The 22,473-nt window shown below is 44.5% G+C and overlaps 1 protein-coding gene across 7 annotated transcripts in view; it reads left to right on the top strand.

The window, feature by feature from the left end:
• Positions 1–22,473, top strand: part of LOC123771277 (transmembrane protein 245) — a 449,452-nt gene that overhangs the window by 306,630 nt on the left and 120,349 nt on the right. The gene's annotated exons all lie outside the window — the stretch shown is intronic.

Raw genomic sequence — 22,473 nt, 5'->3', positions numbered from 1 at the left:
TAACAATAATGAGAGAGATTATAGCGGGAGCGGATAACGATAGATCACGACTGTTGATAGTCGGTGACTTCAACTTGAAATCCATAGACTGGGAAGCATATGAAGCTAAAACAGAAGATTTTTGGACCTGTAAATTTGTAGACCTCATCCTGGAAACATTCTTGTATCAACATGTTAAACAAGCTACTAGGATGAGGGAAGGGGACGTTCCCTCCATGCTAGATTTGATATTTACCAGGAAGGAGGAAGAGATATTTGACATTCAGTACCTTCCTCCCTTGGGTAAAAGTGACCATGTCTTTTTGGGAATAAAGTATGCAATGCGTTATAAGCTGGAAGAAAATAAGGAGGTTGAAGCAGTTGAAAAACCAGACTTCAGGAGAGGACATTATGGTGACCTTAGAAATTTTTTTAGTGAGTATAATTGGACAGACTTGATGCTAGGCAAGGAAGTGAATGAGATGTATGTCAAGTTTTGTGAAATATATGATAAAGGCACAAAAAAATTTATACCAAAACAGAGATGCAGAACTAGGAAACAGGATTGGTTCAATAGAAATTGCGAGAGGGCTAGAGACCGAAAGACACAAAAATGGAATCAATACAGGAAGAGGCCGAACCCCCAAACATACCAGCGATACAAAGATGCAAGAAACAACTACACGGCAGTGAGGAGAGAGGCAGAAAGAAATTTTGAAAAAGGGATTGCGGACAAATGTAAAACAGAACCAGGTCTATTCTATAAATTCATAAACAACAAATTGCAGGTAAAGGATAATATTCAGAGGTTGAAAATGGGAAATAGATTCACGGAAGATGAAATGGAAATGTGTGAAACACTAAACGAAAAGTTCCAAAGTGTGTTTGTACAAAATGAAATCTTTAGGGAACCAGATACAATAAGAATTCCAGAGAACAACATAGAACACATAGAGGTGTCTAGAGACGAAGTGGAAAAAATGCTCAAGGAGCTCGGTAAGAACAAAGCAGCTGGCCCAGATGGCGTTTCACCATGGGTTCTGAGAGAATGTGCATCTGAGCTCGGCATTCCACTTCACCTGATCTTTCAGGCATCCCTGTGTACAGGAATCGTAGCAGACGGGTGGAAACAGGCTAACATAGTTCCAATCTACAAAAGTGGCAGCAGGGAAGACCCCCTCAATTATAGACCTGTATCATTGACAAGTGTAATAGTGAAAGTATTGGAAAAACTAATCAAAACTAAATGGGTAGAACACCTAGAGAGAAATGATATAATATCAGACAGACAGTATGGTTTTCGATCTGGAAGATCCTGTGTATCGAATTTACTCAGTTTCTATGATCGAGCCACAGAGATATTACAGGAAAGAGATGGTTGGGTTGACTGCATCTATCTGGACCTAAAAAAGGCTTTCGACAGAGTTCCACATAAGAGGTTGTTCTGGAAACTGGAAAATATTGGAGGGGTGACAGGTAAGCTTCTATCATGGATGAAAAATTTTCTGACTGATAGAAAAATGAGGGCAGTAATCAGAGGCAATGTATCGGAATGGAGAAATGTCACAAGTGGAGTACCACAGGGTTCAGTTCTTGCACCAGTGATGTTTATTGTGTACATAAATGATCTACCAGTTGGTATACAGAATTATATGAACATGTTTGCTGATGATGCTAAGATAATAGGAAGGATAAGAAATTTAGATGACTGTCATGCCCTTCAAGAAGACCTGGACAAAATAAGTATATGGAGCACCACTTGGCAAATGGAATTTAATGTTAATAAATGTCATGTTATGGAATGTGGAATAGGAGAACATAGACCCCACACAACCTATATATTATGTGAGAAATCTTTAAAGAATTCTGATAAAGAAAGAGATCTAGGAGTGGTTCTAGATAGAAAACTATCACCTGAGGACCACATAAAGAATATTGTGCAAGGAGCCTATGCTATGCTTTCTAACTTCAGAATTGCATTTAAATACATGGATGGCGATATACTAAAGAAATTGTTCATGACTTTTGTTAGGCCAAAGCTAGAATATGCAGCTGTTGTGTGGTGCCCATATCTTAAGAAGCACATCAACAAACTGGAAAAGGTGCAAAGACATGCTACTAAGTGGCTCCCAGAACTGAAGGGCAAGAGCTACGAGGAGAGGTTAGAAGCATTAAATATGCCAAAACTAGAAGACAGAAGAAAAAGAGGTGATATGATCACTACATACAAAATAGTAACAGGAATTGATAAAATCGACAGGGAAGACTTCCTGAGACCTGGAATTTCAAGAACAAGAGGTCATAGATTTAAACTAGCTAAACACAGATGCCGAAGAAATATAAGAAAATTCACCTTCGCAAATAGAGTGGTAGACGGTTGGAACAAGTTAAGTGAGAAGGTGGTGGAGGCCAAGACCGTCAGTAGTTTCAAAGCGTTATATGACAAAGAGTGCTGGGAAGACGGGACACCACGAGCGTAGCTCTCATCCTGTAACTACACTTAGGTAATTACACTTAGGTAATTACAGGGAATAGCTCAACTGATAGCTGAAGCTTACAAGGTCTGCTTGAAGCACGTGCCTGTGAGCAGGGGCAGAAAGAGGACCACTCTAGAAAGAGAACGCAGACAACTGTACAGGAGAAGGAAAAAAATAACGGAAATGCTTCGCCAGACAGGGGGGAGCCGGTCGGCCGAGTGGACAGCACACTGGACTTGTGATCCTGTGGTCCCAGGTTCGATCCCGGGCGCCGGCGAGAAACAATGGGCTGAGTTTCTTTCACCCTATGCCCCTGTTACCTAGCAGTAAAATAGGTACCTGGGTGTTAGTCAGCTGTCACGGGCTGCTTGGGGGTGGAGGCCTGGTCGAGGACCGGGCTGCGGGGACACTAAAGCCCCGAAATCATCTCAAGATAACCTCAAGATAACCTGACACAACTATCACAAGCAAGGAAAATAAGCTTAAGCAGGGAGATCGAAGAAATAGAACAAACGTTGAAGCGATCATATGAGTCTGAGGAAATGGAATTGGAACAGAAAGCTATACAAGAGATAAGGAAAAATCTGAAATATTTTTTCACATACGCAAAATCAAAATCCAAAACCTCGACCAGTATTGGACTGTTAATTACAAATGAAGGTACGTACACAGAGGACAACAAAGAGATTAGTGAAATTCTAAGAAGCCAGTATGAGGCTATGTTTAGCACACCAATAAACAACATGAAAGTTGATGACCCAGACAGCTTCTTTAAGAATGACATTCAAGCTGCAGATAATATAACGGATATTACCACAAACTCGGAAGACTTTGAAAGAGAAATTGACAATATGCCTATGCACTCAGCTCATGGGCCTGACTCATGGAATTCAATATTCGTAAAGAAATGTCAAGTACCAGTAGCGAGAGCACTCAGCGTAATATGGAGAAAGAGCCTGGATACAGGGGAGATACCAGCAGCACTTAAATCTGCAGATATAGCTCTGTTGCACAAGGGGGGGGGGGAGTAAAGCCTTGGCAAAAAATTATAGGCCAGTTGCACTAACATCACACATAATAAAAGTGTTTGAAAGAGTGATTAGGAATCAAATTTCTAGTTTTATGGAAAACAATGAATTGCACAATCCAGGACAACATGGATTTAGAGCGGGAAGATCCTGTCTGTCACAGTTACTCAACCACTATGACAAAATCACAGAAGCCCTAGAAGAAAAGCAAAATGCTGATGTTGTATACACAGACTTTGCAAAGGCGTTCGTCAAATGTGACCATGGGGTGATAGCTCACAAAATGAGGTCAATGGGAATAACTGGAAAAGTAGGACGCTGGATACTCAATTTCCTGTCGAACAGAACACAAAGAGTAACAGTCAATCAGATAAAATCGAGTCCAAGCGATGTTGAAAGCTCTGTACCTCAAGGTATAGTCCTTGCACCACTACTGTTCCTTATTCTCATATCTGATATAGACAAAAATACACGTCACAGCTTCGTGTCGTCCTTTGCAGATGACACAAAAATCAGCATGAAAATTACCTCTGCTGAAGACGTTGAAAAACTACAAGCAGATGTCAACAAAGTTTTCGATTGGGCAGCAGAAAATAACATGATGTTTAACAGTGATAAATTTCAGGTACTCGGGTACGGCAAAAATGAGGATCTGAAACATAATACAGGGTACAAAACACAATCGAATCTTCCCATAGTAGAAAAACAGCATGTCAAGGATTTGGGAATATTGATGTCCGACGATCTAACGTTTAGGGAGCATAACCAAGGAAATATCGCGTCAGCCAGAAAAATGATCGGATGGAATACGAGAACTTTCAAATCCAGGGATCCCATCACAATGGTTGTACTCTTCAAGTCACTGGTGTTGTCCCGTCTCGAGTACTGCTCAGTACTCACTTCCCCCTTCAGAGCAGGAGAGATTGCTGAAATAGAGGGAATACAGAGAACATATACTGCACGCATAGACAAGATAAAACACCTAAATTATTGGGATCGTCTCAAAGCTCTCCAAATGTACTCTCTAGAAAGGAGACGAGAGAGATACCAAATAATATACACATGGAAAATACTGGAGGGCCAGGTTCCAAATCTACACAGTAAAATAACAACGTACTGGAGTGAACGATGTGGAAGAAAATGCAAGATTGAACCAGTGAAGAGCAGAGGTGCCATAGGCACAATCAGAGAGCACTGTATAAACATCAGAGGTCCGCAGTTGTTCAACCTCCTCCCAGCGACTATAAGAAATATTGCCGGAACAACCGTGGACATCTTCAAGAGAAAACTGGACGGTTTTCTAAGAGAAGTTCCAGATCAGCCGGGCTGTGGTGGGTATGTGGCCCTACGGGCCGCTCCAAGCAACAGCCTGGTGGACCAAACTCTCAAGTCGAGCCTGGCCTCGGGCCAGGCTTGGGGAATAGAAGAACTCCCAGAACCCCATCAAGCAGGTATCAACTGGTCAGTCAGGTGTGCATCATTTGTTGTGTCTGGTAGCAGCAGTTCATCGCTCCATGTGCGCCACCAGTTCTGCTGTGGTGGATGTGCTATTTGTTAAAACTGTCTCCTTAGTTCCCTATTCCAGGGCATGTTTGTTTCAGGTCATCCACAATTTCATTAAAGCTAACCAGCCTGCAGTCCACCCATCGGGCCCAGGATGTTCCTTAGTTCATGGCTTTGCTGTCATTTTTGCTAATATGGCAAGGACAAATATTCAGGCTCAGGTATTTTGGAGATCTAATAGGGACAGAAGCAAAGGTATTTATTTGGTCAGTGTTCCTGGTTCTATTTGGGGTTGTGTTGCTCTGAACCAGGTATCTAGTCCTGGTGTTTCCTCACCTCTGTAGCTGATACCTCTTCTTCTTTCTCATCTCTCATTTGGTCATTTTTTTCTGTTGCTAGTTAGCTTCTAACTAACTTTTGGAGAGGCCACCAAGAGGCATCCGCAGAAAATTAGCATTGAATGTAATGAAATGCACATTTCTGGGCGAGCCCCCAGTGGTTCTCTGACTCCTTTTCCCTACCAGGTGTGTGTGTCTGTGGCCTCTCAGCAACAGACTAAATGGGGTTTATGGGATGGTGGCTTGGCTATTGGCTGGCAGCTTTGTGCTTGCTTGCTGGGGAAGTAGTTTCATACCCAGTTTTATATGAACCTTTTCATGTTGTGTGATTCTTTTGCTATATGTTGGCTATACTTTTGCTATATTTGTTGGTGCTTTGTTTTCATGAACTAAGCAATTATTTTGTATTGTTTTAGCTGCCTTCTGGGTGCTTTCTTGGCGAGCGTTATCATAACAAATCCCTCCTTCCTGTGCCTCTCTGGGGGAGGGCCCAGGTTCTGGCTCTGGCCTCCAGTAGGCAAATAAGACTCCTATGACTGATGTGGCTAAGTGTTGGGAAGCCAAATTAGCAACATTGTTTCAAGGAGCTACTGGGGCTCACCCAGAAAGAGTGAGTTTCATTAAATTCAACACTGGTTTTCAAATCATCAAGAACTGGAACATTTAGTTACTGTTTCTGGGGGGAGCCCCTAAGGCTCCCTGGAGCTATCCATGGCTGATGTGGATACCCTAACTATTTTGCATCAGTCGATGTGGGGTGGAGTTGTAGCCTACCGGGGACCACGAGCCAGAACCTGGCCCCCCTCACAGACGCACGGGGAGCAATGGCCCATAGAAATGCACATGTGATTTGGAGCATTCTATATCTGCCATCAACCGGGACAGGCACCCAAAAAGGTAAGCGCCACAAAACAAACCCCTATTCTGGTTAACAATAAAAATCAACAAACGAGTGGACAGAACTCCCCAAAAGAAAAACGAGCAAACACGCATGACGTCACACGAGTCTGCACAGTTCCTCCCTCCCCGGGAGGGGAAAGGGGGAGCTCCAGACCCCCAAGCCGGCGATCCCCGCCCCAGTTCCTCGGCTGATGGGATCGTGCAGGGTCGTGTGGCTCCAGCTTCAGTCTTTTCTCAGTGCTGTGACTTGTTTTCAGTGCTGCTCTTACGGTGGTCGTGTGAGCTGGGAGTAGTATTCTCGGGTACTCGGGCTGCATGAGCTTAGGGTCGCCTTCCCTGAGTGCCCTGTAAGTACTGCCCTTGGGGCTTGGGGTTGCCTTCCACAAGTCTCTTTGGGTCTACCTCTGTTGGCCTTTCGCTGCTTGGCGTTTGGCTGCCCTGAGTGTTTGGGGAGTTTCCTCCCTTGTTTACCTTGGGGTTAGTGGTAGTTATTGCACTGGAGGGACTGTTACCACCCTTGAGACTAAATAAGGTTCTTCTCCCCGCAGTGTAAAGAAATGATAATAAATCGGCCTTGCCAACGAATGTCTAGGGGTATAATTACATCACTGCATAAAATGGAGAACAATATATTTATGCTAAGGGGGACAAACATAACAACAATTAAATGTATAAATAATAGCCAGAAATATTCTTCAGCATGCAATATCATAGAATGAAATAAATTATTGAGACATGAGCAATATCACCAGAACATGGATTAATCAATAGTAATACTCAAATCATCTAACCAGATAATTAACATTTATATGGGCTAAGATAACAGTGACCAATGACTTAGCTTAAAACACAACTCCTCTCGACAACAGCCGCCACGCTACTGCCCAGGCTTTGGTCCGCAGGCCAAACGTTGACTAAACATCTACCAGAAAATCAACTAAACGTCCACATAAACATTGTGGAAATTCTAATAACGAAATGCATCACTAATATTTAAAACATTGTCAAACTAAAGAGTAGTAAACACTGGTACAACATTCCATACAATAATACGGCAACCAAATATGGGAATAAATAAAGGTAAAATTATAGACACTTGATTGACAACAATGTTCCCACACTGGCCATATCCAAATATGGTCAACCGCCCACACGGAGAAACTACATGAGAAATCTAACACCAAAAGCCTCACACACACTACACAGCATGCTATGTTATATATATAACATACAAAATCTGATATTATACAACTGGATGCAATATTAATTAGAGAACAAGACAATAAAGTAATATGAGAATCAAGAGTAATGGCAGAATCTTAGTAAGATTCGTGACAAGGACTCGGGGTACTGCGTAGCTAGTTTTCACCTATAACAGCGGCCGGTTCTGTTCCCTCTGGATACGTTGTCCACTTGCATGGTTTTTCTTTTATTTTTGTTTTTGCATGGTGTGCAAAAATAAAAATAATAGTCTGCTTTGTGTTTCCCTGCCCCTTATATTAGGGTTGTTTGTGTGGTGGCACCCCCTGCTTCGCCCTCACGAATGGACATGTCGTGTAGGTAAAGAAAAATCCAAAATATTTCTTCACATATGCGAAATCAAAAGCAAAAACCAATGCAAGTATTGGACCTATTCGTACAAGTGAAGGTTCATACACGGAGGATGACAAAGAAATTAGTGAAATCCTAAAAAATCAGTATGAGGACATGTTTAGCACTCCAATAAACAACAAGAAAGTGGAAGATCCAGACAATTTCTTTATGCGGGATATTCAAACCCCTGTAAATATAACTGATATCAACACGAGCGCACTAAATTTTGAAAGAGAAATTGAAAACATGCCCATGCACTTGGCCCCAGGTCCAGACTCATGGAATTCAATATTTATAAAGAAATGCAAAGTGCCGGTAGCACAGGCACTCAGTATAGTGTGGAGGAAGAGCTTGGACTCGGGGGAGATACCAGATGCACTTAAAGTAGCAGACATAGCCCCTCTACACAAAGGAGAAAGCAAAGCATTGGCAAAGAATTATAGACCAGTTGCACTAACATCGCACATCATAAAAGTATTTTGAGAGAGTGATTAGGAGTCAGGTCACCAATTTCATGGAGACCAATGACCTTCACAACCCAGGCCAACATGGATTTCGAGCAGGAAGATCGTGCCTCTCACAGCTACTTGAGCACTACAACAAAGTCACTGAGGCATTAGAAGAAAAACAGAATGCTGATGTGATATACATGGACTTCGCAAAGGCTTTCGATAAATGTGACCATGGCGTGATAGCACACAAAATGAAGTCAATGGGAATAAGCGGTAAAGAAGGACCCTGGATACTCGGTTTTCTGTCAAACAGGACTCAGCGAGTAACGGTCAACCATATAAAATCTAGTCCAAGTGCAGTTAAAAGCTCTGTACCTCAGGGTACAGTCCTTGCACTGCTGCTTTTCCTTATTCTCATATCAGATATAGACCAAAATACAAGTCACAACTTCGTATCATCCTTTGCAGATGACACAAAAATCAGTATGAAAATTATCTCGGCTGAAGACACTGAAAAACTTCAAGCTGATATTAATAAAGTTTTCGACTGGGCATCAGAAAATAACATGATGTTTAACAGTGATAAATTCCAGGTACTTAGGTACGGTAAAAATGAGGACCTTAAGCATAATACAGAATACAAAACACAATCAAATGTACCCATAGTAGGAAAACAGCATAAAAGATTTGGGAATAATAATGTCTGACGACCTAACGTTTAAGGAGCATAACCAAGCAAATATTGCGACAGCCAGAAAAATGATAGGATGGATTACGAGAACTTTCAAATCTAGGGATCCCATCTCAATGGTTGTACTCTTCAAGTCACTTGTGTTGTCCCGTCTTGAGTACTGCTCAGTACTCATTTCCCCCTTCAGAGCAGGAGAGATTACTGAAATAGAGGGAATACAGAGAACATATACGGCACACATAGACGCAATAAAGCACCTAAATTATTGGGATCGTCTCAAAGCCCTCCAAATGTACTCACTAGAAAGAAGACGAGAGAGATATAAAATAATATACACCTGGAAGATACTGGAGGGCCAAGTACCAAATCTACACAGTAAAATAACAACGTACTGGAGTGAACGATATGGAAGAAAATGCAGAATAGAACCAGTGAAGAGCAGAGGTGCCATAGGCACAATCAGAGAACACTGTATAAACATCAGAGGTCCGCGGTTGTTCAACGTCCTCCCAGCAAGCATAAGAAATATTGCCGGAACAACAGTGGACATCTTCAAGAGGAAACTAGATTTATTCCTCCAAGGAGTGCCGGACCAACCGGGTTGTGGTGGGTATGTGGGCCTGAGGGCCACTCCAAGCAACAGCCTAGTGGACCAAACTCTCACAAGTCAAGCCTGGCCTCGGGCCGGGCTTGGGGAGTAGAAGAACTCCCAGAACTCCATCAACCAGGTATCAACCAGGTTCAGCTTTTAGTTTGGAGCGCCAGTTAGCAGTGCTCTGCCTGGGATAACTCTTATCAGACCCAGTCTAGGGGCGCTGGAAAACCCCGCGGGGGCTCTTGGGTGCGATGGAGGAGACTGTTGCGTCCCCTCTCGCTTTGTGCGAGTTCGAGGGGTTGCTCTGTCCTTGTCTCTGTCGACCAGGGAGCCGGTCGGCCGAACGGACATCACGCCGGACTTGTGATCCTGTGGTCCCGGGTTCGATCCCGGGCGCCGGCGAGAAACAATGGGCAGTTTCCTTCACCCTATGCCCCTGTTACCTAGCAGTAAAATAGGTACCGGGTTGTTAGCCAGCTGTCACGGGCTGCTTCCTGGGGGTGGAGGCCTGGTCGAGGACCGGGCCGCGGGGACACTAAAGCCCCGAAATCATCTCAAGATAACCTCAAGATAAGATATTGTCTCAGGGTGACTCTCATTGTTTTTGGCTCCGTCATGCTGCTTGCTGGGTCGGTGACACATTCGACCCCGAGTCCTGCAAGCTGTGTTGCTTGTTCATGATTCAATTCCCCCAGTCTGTTGATGATTTACTTCGGGTGCAGGCAGCTCGCGCATTGCAGGGTAGGTTTAGGTTGTTGCAATGCGCTCAGGTTGTCGCTTCCCCGGATGCCCCGATGCTGCCCCGCTTTGTGTATAGGGACCCGGACTTGGGGGTGTTGGTAGCTTAGGCCTTGGTTCCGTCCGCGTCCCCTTGTTCTTTCCCTTCGGTGGTTCATTCTGTTCCCCCCCCCCCTCCCCTTGCTTCCGGCCCCCTAAGCGTCTGAGGGCTTCGGGGTCGGGGCAGGTCGAGGTTTCTGAGACTCAGGCAGTTTCAGGGGTTGCCCCGTCTAGGGTAGCTGCGGAGGCATTCGAGTCTGCTCCTCAGGCCGATGCTCCGGGGTCTGACCAGCAGGCCCTTTCTCTTCCGGCTCTTTCGGCTGCCCCGGCTTTTTCTTGTGAGGCTGGGGCTTTGGAGGACGACTCGGCCCCGTGGCCTGGTGTAGAGGCTCCTCGGGTTGGGGAGGAGCTGACTTGGGGGCCTTGAGCTCCATTGGACCCCGCCTGGATTTTCCGTCTTTCTGAGCGGGGCTTACTGTTGCAAGGAGGGGGGGTTTTCTTTTTCCCCCTCTGCATACGATCTGGACTTGGGTTCTGCTCCTCCCCGGTTTCGGTTCCGTGTCCCTGTGGATTCTTCGGTTTCGTCTTTCCGGAGGTTTTCGGCTAACCGCATATCTCCACCTGAGGTGCGGTTGGCCTTTGCGGCTTACCTCCTGAGTGACCCGGAGTTCGCCTCCATAATGGATCCATCTTTGTTCAGGTTTGGATCATCGTTTCCTTACTGGGTACGTTATGAGGTTCCTGGGTCGTCCTGGCTTGCAGAGTGCCCCTTGTTTTCGCTGGATGCTTGGGACTCGTTCTGTCGGACCAGCACGCTTGAGGGGTGCGAGGCTCGCATCCACTACAAAAATATTTATATAAAATTAATTTTTTATTCGATCGACCTCGGGATAGTTTCAAATTAACACTTTCAGCCTCCCAGCGAATGTAAAAAAAACAACCGTATGTGCTCCCGGCACATACGGTTTTGCCGCGTAAGCGTAAAAACAAAAATGTGTATACTCTTTTTTCTCTCCTGACCTTAGTTCTCGAGCTACGTATTTCATTTTGGTACCAACGTGTTCGCAATAAAATTCTCTAGAAGAACATCAGTAAAAAAGTCACGAAACGTATAGGGATACCAGCACCAAATAAATAACTACGAAGATGACTCGCCGTGAGCGCCCAACAGCAACAAAATGTTTTTACTCTTGGGATTGTTATCACCTCCACACTTGTCCTACAGTGTTAATTTTGATATCAATGGACTCGCAATGAAATTCCCAACACGGTGATATGAATATAAGCGTAGAATAATGATTGCGGCCTGCTCGCAAGAGTATGGGAAGTGGTGAAATTGTTACCCGGTGTCGGTGACGGGACGACGCACGGTGCTTTGAAAGTTTATACTTATTTCATTCTCATGACATTATTATTCTATGTACGTCATTCATTTTTGTGTCAATGTGTTCGCAATAGAATGTTCTATGAGCCCGTAGGTAAAAAAGATCAACAAAGCGTAAGATAGAATAGCGCCAAATATAAAACAACGCTGGAACATATCAGTGAGAGTCAAACACACATTAAATGTTTTTACTTTTGTTATGTTTGTGAACCTTTCATGAACTTATTGTACCATGCAGCCTATTGGTGAGAAAGAGAGCCTCATGGCGCGCAGTTTGAAACAAACCCAAAGTAAATTGGATAAAAATTGAATTTTATACAAATATTTTAAAAGAGGACATAAGTTTATGTCCACCTAGCGTTAGCGGATAGGCGAAACAGGACGCCGGGAGGAGTCCTCATCCGCAGAAAGTGTTAAGAGCCTTTAGAATGCGCACAATTTGATACCAAAATGAAAGATGTAACATGAAATTTGATGTACGAACACTTATATGATTATAAATAGGTTTTTAGTAAAATTGTTTAAAATATATGTTAAAATTCTATTTATTGTGCTATTATGTTGGGACTAGTTTTAAAATGTGCGCCTTTACGTCATGAACAATTTGATACCAATCTTGAGATTATCTTGAGATGATTTCGGGGCCTTTTTAGTGTCCCGGCGGCCCGGTCCTCGACCAGGCCTCCACCCCCAGGAAGCAGCCCGTGACAGCTGACTAACTCCCAGGTACCTATTTACTGCTAGGTAACAGGGGCATTCAGGGTGAAAGAAACTTTGCCCATTTGTTTCTGCCTCGTGCGGGAATCAAACCCGCACCAAAATGAAAGATGTAACAAAAATTTATGTCAGAACACTGGAAAGATATAAATAATTTGTGATGATGAGCTTCCAGAATTAAAATATTTGTTAAAATTCCAGTTATTGCTTTATTATTATGGGACTAGTTTTAAAATACACGCCAATTTATTGCGAACTATTTGATACCAAAATGATAGACGTAACACGAAAATTGATGTTATCAAACTGAACGAGTATACACATTAGGTTGCAGTATAACAAATTGGCTCTCATTTATGGGTAACTTTAGGCTTTCCTGCGGGGAGGCATGCCAGGCTTTTGTGCATTATATTCCAATACACCTGTAGGGAATTTAATTGCGAACACAATGATACCAAAATGAGCGACGTAGCACGAGAATTAAGGTGAGAAAACTGAAACGAGTATACAAATTTCACTGATTTTGTGCGCTCACGAGTAACTTTTCCGACTTTAGGCTTTGCTGTGGGGAGTCTCGCAAGGCTTTTGGACATTATATACATATACATCTGCAGGTAATTTAATTGCGAACACAATGATACCAAAACGAACGACGTAGCACGAGAATTAAGGTGAGAAAACTGAAACGAGTATACACATTTAGGCATCACCGCACACTCGCCTGCACCATTGGTCCCATCACGTCAAAGTCTGCGGCGCTCTCGTGGCACGCGAGATAGTGTTAATGAGTGTCTTTTCGCTCCTGCCCTTTTGCGGGATGTTGGTGCAGTGCAGCTCCACGTGCAGGTTCCTTCCTTGTCGGCTGCACTTGTGGCGGAGGATTTGTGCGCTTGTGGCTTTTTGGCTCCAGTCCTGCATTTTTTTTCCCCTCCTGGAGCTGTTTTCAGATTGGCTTGGGGACGTTCCTGGATCTGGCGCTTTGGTCTCTGCTGCTCAGGTGTCATCTGCCATGTTGAAGCTCTTTGCGCCGATCCTGGGAAAGGCTTTGCTGCGGCTTTTCGTTGCACATTTTGCATGTCGACAGGCGGGCCTTGCTTCCTCCTTGGAATCCGCATGGGCCCTGGTTCTTAGGTTGTCTTCTTCCTTGTGCCCTCTGCTTTTTGAGGCTTCTGCAGTTGAGCGTTATATTCAGCCGGCTTCTTCCTCTTGCTATGTCTGAGTTGTTGGTGCTCCAAAACAACCGGGGGGTTCCTTCCGGCAGGATCGTACCAGGGCTCATGGTTCCATTCATTGGGGTGGGCCACAGGTGTCGGGTTTGGTGCCGGTACCGCCTGTGATCTCACCTGTGCCTGGTCGGTGCGGTGTTCGCTCTGCGCGCAGGTCGGGTTCTCGTAAGGGGCAGCAGCCCTTTCGCGGTTTGCCCCATTGACGAGGCGATGGGGGGGAGGCTTGCTCTGTTCGCTCGCGCCTGTTCTCACGATTTGTGGGTGTTTTGGGTCATTTCTCGCGGCCTGCGGTGGCGTTGGGTGGCTCCTCCTCCTCCGGGGGGGTTCGGGGCTGAGGGGACAGGCTTCCTCTCCTGCGCTTCGTCGGGTCATCTTGGAGTGGGTGCTCTTGGGCGTGGTCGAAACGACACCGTCCCTCAGGTGGGTTTCCCACCTGTTTCCAGTTCCAAAACAGGTTTGCTCGGACCTGCGGTTCGTTCTGGACTTGTCCCATCTGTACCCTTGGGTTTCTTGCCCCTCGTTTCGGATGACCACTCTGTCTCAGGTCCGGCTTTTGTTAGAGTCGGGCGCTTGGATGGTGTCCCTGGACCTCAAGGACGCGTATTGGCAAGTCCCTATTCATTTGGGGTTCCCGGACTGGCTCGGTTTTGTTGTGGGGACGTCAGTGCTACCGCTTTCATTGCCTTCCCTTCGGGTTGAATCTGGCACCTCGCGTGTTCACACGCCTTACCCGGGTCATGGTGGCCCGTCTGCTTCTGTTAGGTGTTCGGGTGTTGGCTTACCTCGACAATTGGCTGGTTTGGGCTCCCAGTTGGTCCACGTGTCTGCTCGCCAGGGATTTGGTTCTTTCCCCGCTCGCCGGGTTCGGGTTCCTGGTGAACTGGCGGAAGTCTCGTTTGGTTCCCTCCCAGGTTCAGTCCTGGCTGGGTCTTGTGTGGGACTCTCGGACCGCTTCTTTGTGTCTTCCTCCGGAGTGAACTTGCCTTACCTTGAGGTTACCTTGAGGTGCTTCCGGGGCTTAGCGTCCACACGGCCCGGTCGTCGATCAGGCCTCCTGGTTGCTGGACTGATCAACCAGGCTGTTAGACGTGGCTGCTCGCAGCCTGACGTATGAGTCACAGCCTGGTTGATCAGGTATCCTTTGGAGGTGCTTATCCAGTTCTCTTGAACACTGTGAGTTGTCTGCCAGTTATGCCCTTTGTGTAGTGGAAGCGTGTTAAACAGTCTCGGGCCTCTGGTTGATACCTGGTTGACGGGGTTCTGGGAGTTCTTCTACTCCCCAAGCCCGGCCCGAGGCCAGGCTTGACTCGTGAGAGTTTGGTCCACCAGGCTGTTGCTTGGAGCGGCCCGCAGGCCCACATACCCACCACAGCCCGGTTGGTGCACTCCTTGGAGGAATAAATCTAGTTTCCTCTTGAAAATGTCCACTGTTGTTCCAGCAATATTTCTTATGCTTGCTGGGAGGACGTTGAACAACCGCGGACCTCTGACGTTTATACAGTGTTCTCTGATTGTGCCTATGGCACCTCTGCTCTTCACTGGTTCTATTCTACATTTTCTTCCATATCGTTCACTCCAGTACGTTGTTATTTTACTGTGTAGATTTGGTACTTGGCCCTCCAGTATCTTCCAGGTGTATATTATTTGATATCTCTCTCGTCTTCTTTCTAGTGAGTACATTTGGAGGGCTTTGAGACGATCCCAATAATTTAGGTGCTTTATTGCGTCTATGCGTGCCGTATATGTTCTCTGTATTCCCTCTATTTCAGCAATCTCTCCTGCTCTGAAGGGGGAAGTGAGTACTGAGCAGTACTCAAGACGGGACAACACAAGTGACTTGAAGAGTACAACCATTGTGATGGGATCCCTGGATTTGAAAGTTCTCGTAATCCATCCTATCATTTTTCTGGCTGTCGCAATATTTGCTTGGTTATGCTCCTTAAACGTTAGGTCGTCAGACATTATTATTCCCAAATCCTTTACATGCTGTTTTCCTACTATGGGTACATTTGATTGTGTTTTGTACTCTGTATTATGTTTAAGGTCCTCATTTTTACCGTACCTGAGTACCTGGAATTTATCACTGTTAAACATCATGTTATTTTCTGATGCCCAGTCGAAAACTTTATTAATATCAGCTTGAAGTTTTTCAATGTCCTCAGCCGAGGTAATTTTCATGCTGATTTTTGTGTCATCTGCAAAGGATGATACGAAGCTGTGACTTGTATTTTTGTCTATATCTGATATGAGAATAAGGAAAAGCAGCGGTGCAAGGACTGTACCCTGAGGTACAGAGCTTTTCACTGCACTTGGACTAGATTTTATATGGTTGACAGTTACTCGCTGAGTCCTGTTTGACAGAAAACTGAGTATCCAGCATCCTACTTTACCGGTTATTCCCATTGACTTCATTTTGTGTGCTATCACGCCATGGTCACATTTATCGAAAGCCTTTGCGAAGTCCGTGTATATCACATCAGCATTCTGTTTCTCTTCTAATGCCTCAGTGACTTTGTCGTAGTGCTCAAGTAGCTGTGAGAGGCACGATTTTCCCGCTCGAAATCCATGTTGGCCTGGGTTGTGAAGGTCATTGGTCTCCATGAAATTGGTGACCTGACTCCTAATCACTCTCTCAAATAATTTTATGATGTGCGATGTTAGTGCAACTGGTCTATAATTTTTTGCCAATGCTTTGCTCCCTCCCTTGTGTAGAGGGGCTATGTCTGCTACTTTAAGTGCATCTGGTATCTCCCCCGTGTCCAAGCTCTTCCTCCACACTATACTGAGTGCCTGTGCTACCGGCACTTTGCATTTCTTTATAAATGTTGAATTCCATGAGTTTGGACCTGGGGCCGAGTGCATGGGCATGTTTTCAATTTCTTTTTCAAAATTTAGTGCGCTCGTGTTTATATCAGTTATATTTACAGGAGTTTGAATATCCCGCATAAAGAAATTGTCTGGATCTTCCACCCTCATGTTGTTTATTGGAGTGCAAAACATGTCCTCATACTGCTTTTTTAAGATTTCACTAATTTCTTTGTCATCCTCCGTGTATGAACCTTCACTTGTACGAATAGGTCCAATACTGGCAGTGGTTTTTGCTTTTGATTTCGCATATGAGAAGAAATATTTTGGATTTTTCTTTATTTCCTGAATTGCTTTCTGTTCTAACTGCTTTTCTTCAGTTTCATATGAGTGTTTCAATTTCCGCTCGATTTCTTCAATCTCCCTATTTAAATTATTCCTTCTTTGACGGGAAATTCGTGTCTGCATAAGCAGTTCCGTTATTTTTTTCCTGCGTTTATAGTGTCGTCTGCGTTCTCTTTCTACGTTAGATCTCTTTCTGGCTTTCCTCAAAGGAACATGTTTCAGACAGACTTGATACGCTTCTGAAGTCAGTTTTTCTATTCCTTCTGTAGGACTTGTATTATTTAGAACAGTTCCCCATGGAATGTTTGTAAGTTCCCTGTTTATTATCTCCCAGTCTATCCTTTTATTATTAAAATTGAATTTACTGAATAGCCCCTCTCGCTTTATCAACGTTTTAGGTCTCTTCTGGGTATTGATGGTCGTTTGCACTTGAATGAGTTTGTGATCTGAGTATGTGGTATCTGATATCGTAATGTCTCTGATAATGTCTTCATTGTTCGTAAAGACCAGATCTTTATTGTTCGTAAAGACCTCTGATGTTGATAGAGTTCTCTCTCAGAGTACCTGTTGCACCTTTGCTTTTCAATGGGAGTATTCTACACATCCTGCCATGTCTTCTGGTCTCATGTGATGATATTTCTGTGTTCAGGCTTGGGACCAGCCCCTCAATTATTTTCCACGTGTAAATTATTATGTATCTCTCCCGCCTGCGCTCAAGGGAGTACAGATTTAGGCTCTTCAGTCAGTCCCAGTAATTTAGATTTTTTACTGAGTGGATTCTAGCAGTAAAGGATCTCTGCACGCTCTCCAGGACAGCAATTTCTCCAGCTTTGAAAGGGGCTGTCATTGTGCAGCAGTACTCCACTCTAGAGTGCACAAGCGTTTTGAAAAGTGTCATCATCGGTATAGCATCTCTAGTGTGAAAAGTTCTTGTTATCCAACCTGTCATTTTTCTTGCAGTTGTGACGGCTACTTTATTGTGTTCTTTAAAGGTAAGGTCTTCCGACATGAGTACACCCAGATCCTTTACATTGCCTTTTCGTTCTATGTTATGATTTGCCTGAGTTTTGTACGTGGTTTCTGTTTTTATATTTTCATTTTTTCCGTAGCGCATGAGCTGGAACTTATCTTCGTTAAACACCATATTATTTTCTGTAGCCCATAGAAAGACCTGATTTACATCTGATTGGAGGTTTGCCATGTCCTCTATGTTGCCTATTCTCATGAAAATCCTAGTGTCATCTGCAAAGGATGATACAGTGCTATAGGTTGTGTTCTTGTCTCTGTCCGATATGAGGATGAGAAAAAGTACTGGAGCAAGCACAGTACCCTGGGGGACTGAGCTCTTCACGGTTGATGGGCTGGACTTTATTTTGTTGACTATTACACATTGGGTTCTGTTAGTCAGGAAATTGTAGATCCATCTGCCTATTTTTCCGGTAATTCCTTTTGAACACATTTTATGTGCAATAACGCCATGGTCACATTTATCAAAAGCTTTTGCGAAATCTGTGTAAATTACATCAGCGTTTTGTCTGTCTTCCATAGCATCTAATGCCATATCATAGTGGTCCAGCAACTGCGACAGGCAAGAGCGCCCTGTTCTGAAACCATGTTTTCCGCGGTTATGGAGATGCTGTGATTCCATGTATTTTGTGATCTTACTTCTTAGCACTCTCTCAAAAATTTTTATGATGTGCGATGTTAGTGCTATCGGTCTGTAATTTTTTGCCTCTGCCTTATTTCCTCCTTTATGAAGTGGTGCTATCTCTGCTGTTTTTAGTATGTCAGGGATAACGCCAGTATCTAGGCTTTGTCTCCACAGAATGTGAAGGGCCTGCGATAGCGGTTTTTTACAGTTCTTGATGAATATGGAGTTCCAAGAATCCGGGCATGATGCAGAGTGCATAGGCATACTGTTTATGGCTTCTTCAAAATCGAGTGGGGATAGGGTAACGTCTGATATATGATTTGATGTTGGTATCATAAACATGAAAAATTCATTTGGGTTATCAATCTTTAGTGCGTTTAATGGCTCGCTGAAAACAGAGTCATGCTGCTTCCTCAGTAACTCGCTCATTTCTTTGTTGTCATCAGTGAAAGTTCCATCTCCCTTTCGCAGGGGCCCGATACTAGATGTGGTTTTTTATCTTGATTTTGCATAGGAGAAAAAATATTTCGGACTTCTCTCTGTTTCACTGATGGCCTTTTGTTCTCTTTGCCTCTCCTGGGTTTTGTATGATTCTTGTAGCTTGAGTTCAATTGTTTCTATTTATCTACCTAACCTTCTTCGCCGTTCTTGAGATAGGGTACGACTCTCAAGTTGTTCCGCGATTTGTTTTCTTCGCCTATATAGGGAACGACGTTCCCGTTCCAATCTGCATCTCTCTCCCTTTTTTCTTAGGGGTATGCGGTTTCAACATATTTCTAGTGCTACTGAGCTTATTTTATCCAGGCACTGGTTCAGGTTTGCATTTTCTAGCTGTTCTTCCCAGTTTCTTTCTCTGAAGTCCTGGTTTATTTGCTCCCAGTTTACCTGTTTATTATTGAAGTTGAATTTGCTGAAATCTCCTCCACCGGGAATCTGGACTGGTTTTGAAGGTCTATTCCCTATGGTTGTCAGAACTTCAATTAAGTTGTGATCTGAATAACAGGTATTTGTAATCATTATGTTCCCGATCAATTCATCATTATTAGTGAAAATGAGGTCCAGCGTGTTCTCCTTCCTAGTTGGTTCTATTTGCTGGTTTAAGGCAAACCTGTCGCACATCCGTAGCAGGTCATTTGCATGTGCCTGTTCATTTAGGCTACTTCCTGGTATTCTTTCAGATATTACTGTATTAGCCAGGTGCTTCCATTTCAGGTGCCGTAGGTTGAAGTCCCCAAGCAGGATGATGTTCGGAGCTGGATTTGTGAGGTTTTCCAAGCAGTGTTCTATTTTCATTAGTTGGTCTTTAAACTGCTGAGGGTTTGCCTCCGGTGACTTATATACAAGGACAGCAACTATATTTAGGATCTCTATTTTGACTATCAGCACTTCCACCATATCATTTGAGGTGTTTAGCAGCTCAGTACAGATGAGTGTGTCTTTGATGTAGAGGCTGACCCCTCCCTGAAGCCGGTGTTTCCTATCACATCTGAAAAGATTGTACTCTGAGATCCATATTTCACCATCATGGTAGTCCTTTGTGTGGGTTTCTGTTAGGGCTGCAAACACTGCATTTGCCTCATGAAGGAGACCATCTATAAAGTGAACTTTGTTGGATTTGCGTGTTTTTATACCCTGGATGTTGGCAAATATAAATGATGTTATCGTGTTAGTGGAAGTGCTGTATGCTTTACTTGGTGTTAATATCTGAGGCATTGGTAAGGAGGTGTGACGGTGTTCCCCCCCTTATATTTCTCCCACGCCAGCTGGAAGAGTCATATCTACGTCACCCGAACGTTCTCTGCCTTCCAGAGAACAGTTTGACATTTGTGGGAGCATGAGGTCTTCTCGTCTTGGCGAGATATTAGCTAAAGAAGAGTGTTTTTGCCAGTGGCTTAGGCCCTTGTGAACGCCAAGATGGCGCCGGCCCCTACGTTTTCCCGCCAAGACGTTATGATGTCAGTGGCAACAGATTGGTCAAGAATGGTGACGTGGTACAGGGAGCCAATGAGAAACGTCCCTGGCAAGTATGACGTCACGAGTGAAGGGGGGTCCAGGCGGCGGGCTCTGTGGCGCCAAGGAGTTAGATACGACACGTCGTGAAGGGCGGACGTGCGATAGGGGGTCCTGTCAGTCTGACAGTTTTCGCCCCTCTCCGGTGGACATACACATCACCAGTGGTCTGCAAGCATCCTGTGAGGTCTTCCTGAACTCCGTGAAGTGGACAGAAGAAGGAATTGACGGGAAACGAGCGACAAGTGCTCCAGTGACAGGTGCTTAGCAAGAGTGGAGTCTGGGCAGTGACGTCAGGGACGACTGTACAGTTTCACCAGTTGGGTGATGACGTAGCGGCTGGGCCAGTTCACCGTGAGGAAGGAGGAAAACAAACTAGCTGGGAATACGAACGACTGCAGCCGTGAGTAAGGACTGCAGACATAGTCTGCAGTCCTCCAACCCTTCAAGAGGTTGTGGAGGAGCACGGAGCCTGCAGTGGGAAGCAGCACGGAGAAGACGCGTTTTTGGGCGTTGGTTGAAGTCCTGGGAAGAGCATCAGTGTGTGTGTGGGGGTGTTCCCTACAGCAAGTCGTGAGCCGGGACCAGGAGCTTCAATTCAACCCTCAACAGAGGACGAGTCCACATCATTGATGGTGGAAGTAGGTAATTCAGTTTTCCCTCCCATTCCCCTTTAGTTAGCTATTAGCCAGAGTATCTAATATGTTGTGAGCAGGGCTCACCAATGTCTATGTTTCTAGTAAGACACAGTTGTGAAGGGAGATGCTATATAGCTCTCACGAGAGATATATATGGTGTGTGATTGCACCTGTGGTTTGATGAAGAGATTACTGTGACAAGGACATTTATATATACGTGTCATTTATATTATAAGTTTGTGTCAGAGGATATATATATAAATGTACAATTTAATAGTGTAAGGCTGTTTGCCTGGAGTTGCCTCATTATTATTATTATGAATACTGATGAAGTGATCTATACACTGGAGTTATTAAATATCATATTCATATGTCTAGTGGTTAACTGTGATTATGTCAGTGTAGTAATATACTGTGAACATGAAGGAATAAGAGGCGCCTCATGCCAAATAGTGTGAATATAGTGAGATAGTGAGCAGAGTGAGCTCAGCGAGGAGAGTGAGTGGGCGTGGCATCTCGCGAGTTGCCAAACGTTCGATAATACTGCATGTGGAGCGTGGGAACGAGCGACAGCCAGGAGTGTTGCCATCTCCCTGAGTGTTCCAGAATTGTGAAGAGGCGGAGAGGAAGCTGCTCATTTATTTCTTTGCCATATTGTTGATTCAGAGTTGTGATTCTTTAATCTTTTAAGTAAACTACAAAACCACCAACATGTTTGCATCAACCCTCCATTACCTTGTTGCTAGTGAGAGTGAGTGATTTAAACATATACTTACCTGTTACCAACTTGATTAGTGTTCTATGGGGCCACTACTACTACTACATTGTTACTACTTTATTTCCACTGAGGTGTTACTGGACACAGAAAACACCAGTTGGCGACGTTTAGTGAGCGGTAAAGCCCTCTGTTGGGGCGGACACATGATCAAGTGAAGGGATCGTGTTTTCACTCGTCTTAGGCTACGAGGCCGGCCGGAGACAGACTGAGAGACTCTCCAGGTGAACAGAGGCACCGTGAGGATTGAGTGAAGACCCGTGGGGCTACAGTAAGTAACGCTTTTCACTACTAATACTTAGTGGTGACTGGCTAGAGAGAGAGAAACTCCGACAGAGGCCACTGTGTTTGCGTCCTCTCTAGCATTTGACCGAGTTGGTGGTAGAGTCTGGTCATTTTTAGCCATTTTTCTCCTCCTCCTCTTGCTAAAAAATTATCCCGGTCGATGGAGTAGTGGCTGTTTTCATAGTGGCGGTCTGTCGGTTTTATTCGCCTGGTACCCCTTATATGAAAAGCTGGACATTCAGCATTGAAGCACTCTTTCCTGTCCAAAGAGTTCTTGCAAATTTCTGGGTGAAATAATTCACAG

This window comes from Procambarus clarkii, chromosome 54 (assembly GCF_040958095.1).
Source record: "Procambarus clarkii isolate CNS0578487 chromosome 54, FALCON_Pclarkii_2.0, whole genome shotgun sequence".
Lineage (NCBI taxonomy): Eukaryota > Metazoa > Arthropoda > Malacostraca > Decapoda > Cambaridae > Procambarus > Procambarus clarkii.
This window is presented reverse-complemented; position numbering and strand designations above follow the sequence as displayed.